The 15,484-nt window shown below is 47.2% G+C and overlaps 1 non-coding gene across 1 annotated transcript; it reads right to left on the bottom strand.

Moving 5' to 3' along the window:
• Positions 1 to 4,168: 4,168 nt before the first annotated feature.
• LOC124989864 (U6 spliceosomal RNA) lies at positions 4,169 to 4,275 on the bottom strand. The gene has a single exon (XR_007109673.1). It is a non-coding gene; the product is annotated as a U6 spliceosomal RNA (small nuclear RNA).
• Positions 4,276 to 15,484: the final 11,209 nt, after the last annotated feature.

Here is a 15,484-nt window from a genome sequence, read left to right as displayed (position 1 = left end):
GTGCCAGTGGAATAAGACTAATTAGTTCAGTTGATGTTTTTTTTTTCAGTTGTGTGTTGACTTAAGTAGCTGGAGTTTTTAAATTTCAGATCTTCTGATTTTTACCTTTAACACAAATGTCTGCTTTGAACCATTTATCTATGATTTGAAACTTACCAAAAATGAGGTCCAGGACAAAAGTCCCCCACCTCTTGTCTATCTTGGCTAAAATTTCTGACTGCATTAATATGATCTTTGCACAAAGATCTCGGCATGAAGAAACGTCCTTTGGTCAGATTCCCTCCTTGGAATCCAGGAGGATTCACACTGCTTTTGGACACACAGGTCACAGTGCTGCCTAGAAGGGAGCGTCGGGGAAAGAACTGCAACTCTTGGGCGTTGCATCTGGAAGATCACAGTCGCTAGCTTCCTCTGTCCCAGTGATGGCCCAGTGTCACACCCCCAAGGCGGGGCTCCTTCCCTGAGCAGATGCAGCCGTCCTGGGGATCCAGGTCTGGGTCTGACTTCATAGTCCCACTGTCTGGCCCGTTCTTGAAGCTTCCACACTGGCCTCTGCAGACTTCCCTCAAAGCACTACTGAGAGCTGGCGGAACCTGGAGAAAGCCCACTCAGCCGCTCTTCTACCCGCTAGTCTGCAGGACAGCAGTTTTCTAACCAGTCGCAGCTAGCAGCTCCGATGACTTTGGATGTGTTGATCCTAGCCCCTGGGGCTGGATCGGAAGTCCTTACCTCCACGTCACAGAAGTGCCTTGTTTAAATCAGATTGTCCTTTCAACTCTCAAGGGCGAGTTTATTATTCATCCCCAAGAGACTAGGTACAACTTGTTCTGAAGTTAGAAGTCACTCATGTCAGCCTCAGTCTCCTTTAGGTGCTGGGCAGTAAGGAGGGATGTCACAAGGGATTCTCCGGGCTAAGGTAAGTGCTGAGAAGTGCCACCATTGCAGGTAAACCTGCCACCTGGAAACCCTGCTGAGGGATGAACTCAGATTCTGTCTCCTCCTTACTCTTCTAGAATGAGAACGTCAGAGTTCAGAATTCATTTTCCAGATCATTATGGCTATACTTAGAAACAAAGGTTCACTGGATTCTTTGCAGAAATCTTCCCCCTCCACCACCCGCACTGGAGACTGTTCAACCAGGAGCGCTCTACCATGGGCCGCAGCCCCCAGCCCCGTTTATTTTTAATTCTGAGACAGGATCTTGCTTTGTGGCCCAGTATGGCTCAACTTGCAAACCTCCTGCCTCAACCTCCCCAGCTCTCTTGTAATCTCTTTTTAAAGACAAATGCACCTTTGAAGAATTCTTGCCCCCCGAATAAATATGAATTGGAGATTTACTGCCAGTCTAAGGAAATGCTGGAAAGATATTGCTAAACTACACTTTGAAGATGCCACCAGCAATTCCACAGGACAAATACCTTGGCTCTTCAACAAACAAATGTCAAGTGGGAATTTATTTGTTTATTTATTTTTTGATACTGAGGATTGAACCCGAGGACACTGTCACTGACCTATAATCCCAGCCCCTTTTAGTTTTTATTTTGAGACATGGTCTCCCTCGAACCATGATCCTCCTGCCTGAGCCTCCCAAGGAGCTGGGATTATAGGTCTGTGCCACCACGCCCTGCAAGACGGGAGTTTAAAAAGTTGGAGCTGTAGCTCACCGTAGGGTGCTTTTCAGGAGGTCATGGATTCCATCATGAAGGGGAAAAAGCAGAAAGAAGGGTTTGTAGAGCATAAAAAGAGACATAATTCCAAATGTAATGTATGGATCTTGTCTGAACTAACCAACCGTAAGCAAAGGAAAAGCACGGGGAAAAAAACTGTAAGCAAAAGAAAAAAATTTTAAAAAACAGCTGTAAACAAAAGGAAAAAAGAAGCAAGGGGATTTGAACAGTCCTACATAGTTTATGATTAGATAATAGGGTACGATAACGGTATTGTGGGTTTTACCTGGAAGTGGATTTATAGATGAAATTATGTATCTGGTATTGTATTTAAAATAATCATTGAGAGGAAGAAGCAGTAAGATATAAACCAACATCAACACTCAGCATCCTAGACTAGCTAAATCTTCATTATGGGGTTGTCCTCTGCATTGTATGCCTCTTCCCACTTGTAATATAAAGCTGCTCCCCAGCCCTTTTGGCTGCAGCCGTTTTCCCCACCTCCCAACTACCTGTCCGTCTGTGAACATCCTAGCTAGCTATTGGTTCCTCAGTCAGCTTGTAAGCCTTCTCCGTTATTGGTCCCCCTGTTAACCCAGCGGAATTCAACTGCTTAAGGATAGCTTCCCTGCCATCTTTTCTCTTGCTTTCTCTCTCCTCCTCACTTTCACACTCTCTCTTGCACTGCCCTTTCTTTTCCTCTCATTTTCTCTCTTACCCTGCAGGGAGACACTTTGTTTGCTTAATAAACTCCCTTATGTGATTTCCTGTGTCCGGCGGGTTTTTGTGGGTTTCTTACACCACTAGCTACCAGGAACACTTCCCAACCGTGCGGAATAAAAATGTCTGCAGACACTGCAGATGTAATCTGCAGGGCAAACTCACCTCCAGTTGAAAATCACTGGTGTAAGTACAAGATTGGCCTTATGTTCATAACTGTTCAAACTAGTGTTTTTAAAATAAGGTTGAAAGTTCAGTAATGTATATATGTATATATCTTTATTTATTTATTTTTTTTGGGGGGCAGGGCTATGTAACAGAGCTAGGGCCTTATACATAGCTGGGCAAATGCTCTACTACTGAACTACACTCCAGCCTAAATTTGTATAATATTAATTTTAAAAGGATTAAATGATGGGGTAAGAAGGAGAAATACTGGAAAATGGCCACAAAATCCTTAGTAGCTGGACATGGTGGTGCATGCCTGTAATTCCAGCTACTAGGGAGACTGAAGGAGGATCCAAGTTTGAAGTCAGCCTTAATCACTTAGCAAGAAAAAATAAAAAGAGCTGGGAATGTAGCTCAGTGGCAAAGGACACCTGGGTTCAATCAGTAGTACCAAAAACATAAAGCCAGCAACCCAATAGAAAATGGACCAAGACACAAGTTCACAAAGATAGCCGAAGTTCTTACACAGGTGAATTCATGCTCAACTTAATTCAAAATAGAAGATATGCAAATTAAGACACTGAGAAACCATTTCTTAAAGATCAGTAAATACTCAGAAGCTTGACAGCAGACTTGTGATAAACAGAATTCAAACCTGTTCCCCATAATCTCTGACCTCCAGCATTATACCTGTGGTTAGGTTATGTAATAAAGCAAAGATGGTGAGGTTTAAATGAATGTAATTAAGGTTGCTAATCAGTTGACTTGAAGTTCATTGAAAGGGAGCTTATCCCTAGACCCTGATTTAATCAGCAGAGTGCCCTCTACAGAGGGCTTAGCCCTTTCCTACAGTCACTCATTCTCTTCCTGGTCTTGGGGAACAAGTAGCCGTGGGATTTACAGAGTGGACTCTCCGCACACTGAATGAAGTGGAGCAGGTCCTTCTCCAGGAGTCCCCACATAACAATGCCACTTGGCCAGGAGTCCCCACATAACAATGCCACTTGGCCAGCAACTCATTTACAGATTGTAGGACCCTAAGCAGCCCCAGCTGAGCTGTACTCAGATCCCTGATGCACAGACACTATGAAATGATAATGTGCTTTATTTAAAGCTACTAAGATGGTCGCATTTACTAAGTAGCAACGGAAAACTAATAAAGCACTCTGCTGGTGAGGCTGAGAGAACACAGCACTCTCATGAGGCTAATGGGAAGGAACGTGCTGACAGCCGCCTGGAGCAGACGTTGGGCCACCTGGCAACGTGTTTCTACAGTCGTGTGCAGTTGACTTGACCTCATGACTGCACTTTAGGAATTAACTCTGAAGACACAGCGCCACACATCCAGAGTAACTCGCGTGCGGGGCTTTTCAGTGCAGTATTATTTATGATACCTAAATATTAAAAACAACCTAGTAGCACATCCGCAGGAGATGGATGGAATGAATTATGGTAGATCTTTACACCCGTGCTGTGGAGTCGTGAAAACAGGATTTGAAGATCTGTGAGTTGGAGAAATTCTTATAGGATATATCATTAAATGAAAAGCGTACTTCGCCTCCTTTTATAAGAAAGAAATGAGTATGTTCCTGCATTTGCTTAGTTTTTTTTTTTTTAATATGGAACTCTTCATGAATTTTCATGTCATCCTTGGGCAGGGGCCATGCTAATCTTCTCTGTATCATTCCAATTTTAGTATATGTGCTGCCAAAGCCAGCACTTGCCTATTTTTTTTTTTAACAAAGCAACACCAAAAGCTTAAATCAGAAACTAATGAAAATAGAAACTGGTTACTTACCAGGCACGGTGGCACACACTGTAACCCCAGCAACCAGGAAGGCTGAGGCAGGAGGATCCAAATTCAAGGTCAGCCTGGGTGACTTAGTGAGACCTGTCTCAAAATAAAAAATAAAGGGGTGGGAGATGTGTCTCAGTAGTGAAGCACCCATGCATTCAAACCCCGTACCCAAACGATAAAACAAACAACAAAACAAATATATGGCTATTTGTGGGCGGGGATAGGATAGGAGGGAGAAATGGGAGTGAGATTTTGAGTGGATCATTTTTTACTTTTGAATTGTTATATGTTTCATAGAGCAAAACAAAAAAAAAATCAAAAACTTACTGATATGGACGCTGAAGTATGTAGGGAGAGACATCTGCAACTTTTAAAAAAATGCTTAAAAACAAGATGGATGGATGGATGGCTGGATACAGAGATATTTACAGCAAACACAGTAAGACGTTAAGGGTAGAACCTCGGTACTGGGCATTTAGGTGTTTACTGTAACCATTTTTCAGCTTCACTCTACATTTGAAATTTTTACAAATTAAAAAAGTAAATGAGGACGAGGGCCCAGCTCAGTTGTGGAGTGCAGGATGATGCTTGGCCGACACCAGGTCCTGGAGTCGATCCCCAGCACTGCAGAAAAAAGAAAAGAAGAAAGAGTCAAGAGGGTTAAGGGACCGAGGGGGAAGGGATGAAGAAAATCACCCTGTACCCCCATCTGATAATGGACCACACGGAGAAAATAATCTGTTCCAGCACGCGTTGGACATGGGACTGTGCATGCCCTTAGTGGGATTGTATTGTAAGGAAGAAAAAAATCACAGGAGTCTTGAAGTTCTCTTACTGGAAACTCTGATTTTATAAGCAGTGAGCTAGAACTCCCGAGTGACAGTAAATTCCAGGCCACAGAATTCTCCTGGAAGTACCCTGTTTAGATTCGGTTTCAGAATGCTAATAGCCTTATTCACAATAATTTACCAAGAAATAGTAATGGCATGCAGTTCCATGAAGAAGCTTTTTGTACCCACTAGGTGGCAATGCTATCTAATCTAATTAAAAGCAGACCTTGAATTTGTGGGACTCATTCATCTACCAATCTATACAGATTTTTTCTCACCTGATGAGCAAACTAGACTTTCATTAATTTCCATCTAATAGTCTTCATAATTTAATGACAAAGAAAAATGGATCCTATTTCCCCACATGAGAACACTGTCAAATCACACAGAGTCATGGGATTGTGGGGACAACTAGAAGTCACCTTAACCCCTTTGCCTACCTCCAAACAAAATAACCCTCGTTCTGCATTATTTTTCTCTGCCTGGGAAAGAGGACATTTCTCCAACATTGAACCTAAAGTCAGGCAGTTCACTTATTCACTCCCCAAAGCAGACAGCTCCTGGGTAATCACCACATGCCAGGAGCTGGGCTAGGTCCTGTGCTCTCCATCAGCGGATCGAGCGTTGGCCTTCCCGGGGAAACGGGTGGGTTGGTGTGGCTCCTGGTGTTCGGTGGTTCTGCTCTCCTCAGCTCAACCAGAAGGAAAATTCTGTGACCCACAAGAAGGGGAGGCCCGTGGCAGAACAGAGGAAGCCATTGCAGCCAGAGGACGCCAGAGAACAGGAGGAGCAGCTCTGAGCACGGGGGAGGAGACAGGCCAGGCCTCAAGCAGTCGGGAAGCTTCCCAGTTGAAGTGGCCTCTAAAGGGACACTTCAAAGGTAAGTGGAAGCTTACAGGGGGCAGGCGGAGTGGCGGGGACGGGAGGCCCACGCAGCTTGCAAAGCATCCTCCAGGCATCGCTGTCCCTCGCTTCCAGCGCAGCCTCTTGCACGTGAGACGGAAGGAATTCTGACACTATCACACAATGTGACCTTGGACAGGTCTCTCCTCTTCCTTGGCCCTGCTGTCCCTGACCTGAAAGTTAGATCCCTCAGGGAGACTGTGCGGAGGGTGATGAGCAGGCTCCTGACCCAACCCCGAGGACCGAGGGTACTTAGCACACAGGCTGAGAAAAAGGAGCCAGCAAGGGAGGCCTGAGGCGGGTGCCCACAGGGCAGCAGAAGCCAGGGCGCAGCATGGTGGAGGCAGGCGATTTTAAGGAGTAAGCATGGATCACGGTCCAAAGTCAGGTCATGGAATGCACACGGAAGAGAGCGCGTGACCTCATCAGTAAGGCGTGCCCACGGACCTGGTCAGAGAGGGTGGGCAGCATCGTGGGAGCCGGGGTCATCCTGAAGGGGCTCGAGGATGGAGTCCCAAGTGCAGGAGACTAGGGAAGGCCTCTGCAGGAGGAACTGGAGGGTGTGACTGCTGTGGAGAGGAGCCAGCAGATAGGAAGAGGCACAGGTGGTGAGCCAGAGGTGGACAGGTGGAGACAGGCGCTGGAGCTAAAAACAGGTGGCCGTGGCCGGGGGTGGTGGGTCCCAGAAGCCAGCTATGGAGTTTACCAGACGCCTGAAGTGGATCACCTTTTAACACACACTCTCCTCCCATTACACAGCAAAATTATTTTCAGAATTAACAAAAGGAAGCAAATCATAAAATTGTAGAAAGTAAATGCAAAGTGTGAACATGTTCTGTTATTGGCCTTTGTACATCTAATTATGTGAGTTAAACTTGTGGAACCCAGGGCCTCACACATACCAGACAAGCGCTCTACCACTCAGCCATATCCCCAGACTTAGCTTGAGACAGGGTCTCCCTAAGTTGCTGAGGCTGGCCTCAAACCTGTCATCCTCCCGCCTCAGCCTCCCCAGGCACTGGGATTACAGTATGCACCACTGCACCCCACTGGCTTTGTTTTTAAATCGCTACTGAAAACACGCCCTCATTCCCTGCTCCTGGGGGGCCTGCTCTGTCCCTCAAGGACCCGCAGTATAGCTTCCACAACAGCCAAAGGAAAGGCCAGAGGGAAGCTCAGCCAGGGTAAGTCTGAGGCTGCTGCAGGTGATGGAAACAAGGTTACCTGCCAAGGAGGGAAGCGGATGCTGGCCAGGACTGCACCTGAAGATCCAGGACACACACCTGTGGGATGCCAGGATGTGCAGGGCCCGGAAACAGCAGTTTCTCTCTGCCCGGGCTTCCAAAATCAAGATCAACAACAGGCCTCCGAAGACTGACAGCAACCTGAGCGGGGTGGTATAATATAAAGCTGCTTCTCCACCCTTTACGCTGCAGCCACTTCTCCCTGTCCCATCTTACAACCTAGATGTCAGTCTGTGAACATCCTAGCTGGCTACTGGTTCATCAGTCAGCCTGCGAGTCTCCTGTGAAATTACTCTAACTCTTCTGCTAGTTAGCCCATGGAATTCCAATATTTAGGAGAAGCTCCTGTGCCTACTCTCTCTTTTCTTTCTTTCCCAACCCTGAGCGAGTGCTCTGGTGTGAGTTCCTGCGTCGGGAGTGGCTTTCTGGGCACTGTCGCTAGATCGCGACTCAGACCCGGCACCCAGAGCGCCTGCTCCCCTGGATTCAAAGGTCTGAGCTGCCTTGGGACCTGAGCTGAGCCGCGTTTTTCCTACAGGTGGGGGCCCTCCTGCTCTGAGCTCAGCTGTGCATGTGTACTCACTAAGCCCACATGGGTGGGGTGTCGGCGAACACTCACTGTAGGCCCTTCCCAGGGACCCTCTCAAAGGGGGACGGCTTCTGTAAACTGGGCTGCCTTCCTTCCCAGCAGGTCAGCCTCACAACCAACCCACCAACCACAGCTAGTTGGGACGTAGCGTGGTTGGGACTGCTTTCCTCAGCGTGGCCCGTGGGCTCCCTGGGAGTTTGGGGACTACCTCAAGCACAGCTGGAGTGGTTAGAGATGGCTGCTGTGGAGAGGGACAAGAACAGGGCTGAGGGGCCAGTGGAGGGCGAGACCCTGACCAAAGAAAAACCTGTGACCAAATCAATGTAATAGAATTCCAGCAGAGACCAGCTCATGAACCAGCAGAGGCTCAGAGGACACCCCTCTGCAGCCTGGGCAGGGAGTTCTCAGAGAAAAGAGCCGAAGAAAGCAGAAACGAGGAGCGAAAGCTAGTCGGAAGCTTTAGTTTCTTTCCTTGTGAAGGTGAAGGCGAAGGCAGAGGGGAATTTCTTCTCATGCCAGCCAGACCCGGCCTGGGTGGGACTGGCCTGCGATCTGTATGGCTCCTGCTCTCTCAGGTCAGATGATCAACGTGGCTTTGCCTTAGTGGTTTGGAACTTTCAGCAGTGGTAGCTCCATTTTAGTTTGATCTTTTGGGGCCTGGTGCAGGAACTTAGTCCAAATCAATGGTCTCCTGTAGAATTAACTTAACTACCACCGGTTCCTTTTGCCGAAGCACAGGCTAATTTTTTTTTTTCTATTATGACTTCACAGTGGAGAGGGAAGACAAGGTGCTACTATTCCTAGAACAGCATTTGGCAAACTTCCTTCTGTAAAGGGCCAAAGAGTATTTAAGGCTCTCTCTCTCCTTTTCGGTGGTACTGGGGATTGAAACCAGGGGTAGTCTAGCACTGAGCCACTGAGCTACACACCCACAGTCCTTTATTTTTTTCTGAGACAGTCTTAAATTGCTGAGGCTGACCTTGAACTTGACCCTGGCCTTAGACTTGACCCGCGCTCCCTCTATTGAACACTTTTTGTGTTGTTCTTTGTCACAGCCTTTGAAAAGATATAAAAACCATTCTTCCCTTTCAGGCAACACAAAAATCAACCTCTGGCTGGAACCGACCTGAGAGCTGTCCCTTGCTGAACTTTACTCTCCATGGCTAACACAATTTTAAGCTGAAACCACAAGGAATCAATCTGTTAAAGATGGTGAAGATATAAAGACTGTTGATCACTTTTGAAATGGGTCTCTGCCTCATGTTCTCCCCACCTGAATGAAGAGGGTGTCCCAAGGGCAGGCAAGGCACAGCAAAATAGGCTTAGGAATGAACAAGGCAGACACGGCAGATGGAAGGAGAGTTAGGGGAAGTTACATAATTTCTTTTTTGTGTTATGCATTTGTTCAATGCATTGTTTTCCTGTATGAAGAATTTTTTCAGAAAATAGACTGAAAAACATTCAATAGAAAATAGCAAAATATGTCCTCCCATGATTTAAGATTCCAAAAGTGTTAAAGAAAATTAGAACAGCTCCAGTCTAAACGGTGGATAATCTCAATGAGAATGAGGGGAGAGGGGTACCCCCAGGTTCCAACCTGAGCCCGGTTTTCCTGAGTGAAGAATTGTAACGGGTTGATAGAAAAGAGGATGAGAGAGCACCTTCCCTAAGATGCACATAGCGTTAGTGAAAGTCTTCAAGAAGAGCGTTCCAAAGCTTAAGCCAGGAACGAACTGCAACTTAGGGCCTTCCCAGTAAAAGCTGAAGATATTTTTAGAAGTGATGGTGGGATTGACTGCATTTAGGGCTGGATCAGGACCAGCTGCATAATTTGTGGGGCCCAGGACCTAAGTGAAATTCGAGTCCCTTGTTTAAGGAAGTGTTAATAATTTCAAGATGGCGACGGCAAAGCATTACCAAAGGTGGGTCCTTCTGAGGCCTCACTCAGACCACAGGCTAGGAGCTCAAGAAGCCTGCAGCCTGCTGGGCCCAGCCCCGCTTCCTCTGAGGTTTGAAGGGAGGCCTGAGGGGCACAGCAGAGCAGGGCCTGCACTCCTCAGTTCCTCTTTTGCTGAGAGCAGGGCTTGCGGCAACCCCTGCAGTGCAGTTAGGCCCAGGGCCTCGTGGGAAGGGAGGGCTGGAGGTTTATGTAAATAGAGTCAAAGAGCAAAAGGCGGCACCTACCGGTTGCTGAAAGCCTGGTCCTTATCCCCAGTGCCAGTCCAATAACGAGGACGTGGTTTTGAAAAAAAGGAAAAGGAATTTATTGCTTTGCTAGCAAAGGAGAAACACAGGGAACTCCTGTCCCAGAGCCTGTGATTCTGTCCATCAGCAGGAACAGGGGGCTTTCACAGGTGATTCAAAGGCTACACTCACATGTTCTCTATTGGAGTTGTAATTTATTTGTTAATTTGGGAGATAGTCATTTCTTAGATCTTCTGGTACCATCCACAAAGTCTGGATTACTTCATTCCTGTGGTGGGTATGTACTCAGGGACAAATAACTCTGCATAAAATGGGGAAGAAAGGTAATCCTGTTTCCCCTGAGAGTAGGGAGAGACAGGGAGAGAGGAAGAGAAAGAAACATGTCCATTTTAAAAAGAAGTCACAGTGACAGAGCAGTCAGGGCTACTCTGTCAGGGACCCCTTGCACCATTGCGTGAGAAGCCAGTCAGATTAATAGTCACCTCCAGGAGGAGATAGGGATGGAGGTGAGAAAAGGAGGCCATTTCAGAAAAGCAGTCTTCTCTGCTGCTTTGATGGTATTTGCATAAATGTTAAGAGATAACAAGAGAAAGGAAAATAACCAGTATATTTTGCTTCGTCATCTTTGTACAGCTATGTTCAGTTATCTTCAAAGTCTTAACAAAGAAAAAATAAAATGAAGCATGTAAAAAGAGTGTGTAAGAGTATTGGGTGGTAAAGATGTCTTAAATAAATTTGTCTAGAACCAGATGAAATACACCCCTGGGAATTGAGGGAATTTGTACATATGCTCTGAGTTATTGAAATTATTCTTTGAGAAATCAGGGCACATGAGGAGAAACCAAAAGACGGGGAGGAAAACTCAAATGTTTTAAAAAGAGGAGAAACATTAATTCTAAAAAAAAGAGACTAAAATGCTGGAAACGGGCTGTTGGTGAAACTGGATCACACCACTGTTGGAGAAGTTTGCAGAGTCTTGAGTGGGAGTCCCGGCCCTCAGGTCTGTTCTGCGACCGTCCTTAAAGGGAGGTGGGCTGGGGACCCTGCTGGTGGTGAGTCAGGGGAGCACAGCAGAAAGGATTCCAGCAAGATGATAGCAGAACTACCAAGTCCTCGGGGACAAGATGAAGACACAGGGTTGGGGATGACTCAGCACTGGAACAAGCCACAGTGATGAGTGGACGCGTCAGAATCGGCCCGGCCAGGAGTCTCTGTGGCACCTCTCAAAGCTCTGCCCGTCCCTGTCCTGCTAGGCAACTTCTTAGTAATTTACACGTTGGCACAGAAGTGCGAGTCAAGATGGAAAATGGCTGGGACCGAGGAGGCAGAGACAGGAGGCCTCACTGAAGCACTGCCTTCCCACGTTGGCATCCTGGACTCAAGCCCAGCGGGTGGACATTGTAACTAGAAATAATGTAGAGATGCATTTAGATTTCTTTTTTTTAATATGCGAAAATAGGATAGGATGACCAGACTTGGTAACAACTCATAAAACAAAATAAACAAAAAACCTGGAAGCTTCGATTGGTTATACATTAAAGTGAACTAACTCTACAATGTAGGTTGACAAATACTGCCTTGGACAGATTTTCCAAAAGAAAAGTAATCATTTACTGGGTGAGAGTTAACAGCACTGGCTCTGCCTCCTCCCAACCAGGCCGCCTCTTGTTACCAGCAGCCCAGGGGACCTTGCCTGGATCCTAGCTGGCTGGATTTGACCGCCTGCCAGCGTAAGAAATAAGCCAACACTATAAAAAGGAAAAATGAATTTAATGCCATTTGATCCAACTGGGGAGAAGCAGGTAGATTGCTTCTCCGCAAGTCCTGTAAAAGTGGTTACAATTTATGGAAATGAAAGCCAGGGAGCACACATGCAGACTCGGCGAGGCCTGCTGGCCAGAGCGCTTGCCACAGTTCAGTGTCCTTGGCGCCTGCCCCGGGCCGGCCAGGGGGTGGTGTTCTTAGTTTCCATTCTCAGCATGAGGAAGTTTGGAGCTAAACACTTTTAGTTTCAAAGGGGCTTTGTTTCAGTGGGACAAATTCCTTAACCTTTTTGCAACCGCATTCTGAATAATACTGTTTAGTAGGCTTCTTTTGGATATCCACTGAGATGATACATCTAAAATGTCCAGAATAGTGCTCAATAAATGTTAGCTGCTCTTGTTCTGTTCCAAGCACTTTATACGTGTTTGTGTGTGTATGTCACTATTTAATTTCATGTCCCTATTGAAAAAGAATTCATATTAATACATTAAAGTAGTACTAAGAGATAAGCACTTAGGCATTCTCCCTTGATGATCAGCCCTTCTCTAAAGAGAGGATAAAAAGGTACCTTTCATTTTTATATCCAGCTGTGGACACGGGAAGCACAGTGTTCTGGGCCTGTGCTTTTCCTCCCACATCCTGTGTTTCTGGGGGATCTTTCTGTATCAGTGTGCATAGGTCTGTCCCCTTCTTTGGCAAGCTGCCTTAAATTCCACTGCGTGGACATGCTGATTGTTTTCCCAGACCCCAAATCGGGGCAATTTAGGTTTGCACTGTCTTTGGTCACAAACAGTGCCCCTCTGGACTTCCTTAGGGCCCAGACCGGGTTGACTGAGCTGGGCTGCTGAGTCTGTCACCCTGTTCTGTCACTTATTAACTTGTGACAGTGGGTAAGCAACTAGCCCTACAAACTCAGCTCCCTTCAGTGTAAAATGGGGAAACGAGAGCCGCACTCAGGTTCTCGAGCGGGCAGGACGTGAAGACCCCGCACTGGGTGCTCGCCACAGTGAGCACCTTTTTCCTTACCAGTTCTCTATCCATCTGAGAGTGGATTCTTAGAAGTGAACTTGCTAGATCCACGTCTGTTGAAAACTGGCAAAGCTGTACACACATTCCACGCACTGGGGAGGCTGAGGCAGGAGGATCAGTTGAACCTAGGAGTTCGAGGCCAGCTTGGGCAGCATGGTGAGGCCCTCATCTCTAGAAAAATAAAAATAACACTGACGGGGTGTTAAATTGTCCTCTGCACTGGATGGGGTGTTGGCACTATGGATGGACGTGCTGCCGGTCCCCACCCTGCTGGCCTTACAGAGCTGCAGACAGCTCCATGGTATTAGTAGTTCCTAGCATGCACCTGGCACTGAAAAAAGAAAAAGCAAAATAAATTAGGAGATTTTTAAACCCTCAAATACACTATGTGCTATTAAGGGGTTGGTTTGTTTGGTTGGGTTTTTTTTGGTGCTGGGGATTGAACCTGTAATGTACAAAGCTGCTCCCCTGACCTATATGGTGCGGCCATTTTCCCTGCCTCCCAACCACTCGTCAGTCTGTGAACATCCTAGCTAGCTATGGTTCATCAGTCAGCTTGCAAGTATCCTTCTCCGATATTGGTCCCCTGTTAGCCCTGCGGAATTCAACTGCTTTACCATCTTCTTTCCTCATCTTTCTCTCTTTCCTACTCACTTTCTCTATCCTCCTCGCTTTCACTCTTTCTTGCATGTGCCCTTTCTTGTTCCCTTTCTTTTCCTCTCATTTTCTCTCTTACCCTGCAGGGAGACACTCTGTTTGCTTAATAAACTCCCTTATGTGATTTCCCGTGTCCGGCATGATTTCCATGGGATGCCTTACCCAGGGCCTTGTGCATGCGAGGCAAGCACTCTACCAACTGAGCTACGTCCCCAGCCCCTATTAAGGGATTTTTATAATTTTTTTATTTTTATTTTTTTGGTACTGGGGATTGAACCCAAGGGCTCTTTCCCACTGAGTTACATCCTCAGTTCTTCTTATTTTTTATTTTGAGACAGGGTCTTGCTAAGTTGCTGAGGTTCTCACTAGGTTACTGAGGCTGTCCTTGAACTTGCAATCCTCCTTTCTCAGCCTTCTGGGTCACTGGAATTCAAGGTGTTTGCCGCCTTTAATGGGATTCTTTAAAAAACTTTGCTAGGTGTGACAATGACATTGTGGTCATGTTTTTTAGAAAAGGGGGAAAAAACCTCTTATCTGGTTCCTTTTTACAAGCGTATTTTTCCAATAAGAAACACATCTCTTATCAGTGCTTATCTTAACAAGTTTATTTTCTGCATTTTGTTGATGTAAATGTCGAAATTTCTTCCTCCGTTGGAAAAAACCATTCGAGAGGGTTCTGCACTTTTCCCTTCCTCGTTCCTTTTCCGATGGTTGGCCTTGCGCAGGGGTTCTTTTTCTCTGTCTCCAGGGTCCACTGTCCCCCAGCTCAGGCTCAGTTCCTGACTCAGGCATGGTCCCCTCCTTCACAGTGACCCCTAAGGAACATTGGACCTGTCATTCAGGCAGTTCAAGGCGCTGAACTTGCTCTTCTTTGATGCTTAAAGGATTAGATGCTTCAAGCAAGCAACACAGGCCAATCTGCTCTGTGAAACACGAAGGTCAGACATCCATGTGCATGGTGCACACTTGACCTGGGAGCGGGGCATGTGGTCGTCGGTGGAACCAGAGGAGGCACAACTCCGTAAGGGAGAAAGTTGGCAGTCCGCTTTGTTCTGTGACACGTCTTTTCCCTGAGCCGGTGGCAGGCAAGATGGTTTTTGCCTCTTACCCACATTCCTTCCTTTGCGTAGCCAGAAAATACAGAATGCCATGGAGACTCAGGGCGTAGTAGCTCGTGAGCCAGACTTTCTGGTGGGTCCTGTCACATCAGTCTCTCCCTCTCCTCCCTGATGCCTGAAATTCCTTCCATGAGGGGCAGAGTGTTCCAGCTCCTGACTGGAGATAAGGATGGAGATGGACTGTTCTGATTCCCAGACTCAAGGAGAAGCAGATGGGGAGCTGGCAGAGGTTCTGAGCAGAGGCTATGGAGAGCAGGAGTCCGAGGGACGGTGCCCCGGCGGGAAGCCGGTTCCAAGAGGTGCTCAACAGCGTGGAAGGCCAAACAAGAGGCCAGGTTCCACGGGGTTGGCCAGCCTGGGCTTCCCTTTCGGGAAGGCCGTGAGAAAGGCAGAGAGGCAGCGGGGGCAGCCCGAGAGCCGCCAAGTGGCGCGCGTCTCTTCCTAAGGCGGCTGCGAGGCGGTGTTAGGAAAGGAACCAGGCCCAGGAAGGCTGGAAGCGACTAGAAGCAGGAGGACAGGAGGGCTAGACGGAGCGAAGGGTCATATTTACCCCCAAACGGTTCAGGCAAAAAGGAAACCCACGCCGGCAGGCCATGAGCGTGCAGGACGTCGGCGCTGGGACCGGGTGCGGCGCCGCGCCGACCTCCCCGCACTGGGCTCTGCGCCTTCGTGCCTTTGAATGTCTTCAAAATAAGAAGGATGTGAGAAATCTGAGGATGGGTCGGAAATGTCTGGAAAACTGCTTTTAAAAGCATTAGGAGATTTTCGGGCATGAAGTGAACGTGCAATCCC

This window comes from Sciurus carolinensis, chromosome 7 (assembly GCF_902686445.1).
Source record: "Sciurus carolinensis chromosome 7, mSciCar1.2, whole genome shotgun sequence".
Lineage (NCBI taxonomy): Eukaryota > Metazoa > Chordata > Mammalia > Rodentia > Sciuridae > Sciurus > Sciurus carolinensis.
This window is presented reverse-complemented; position numbering and strand designations above follow the sequence as displayed.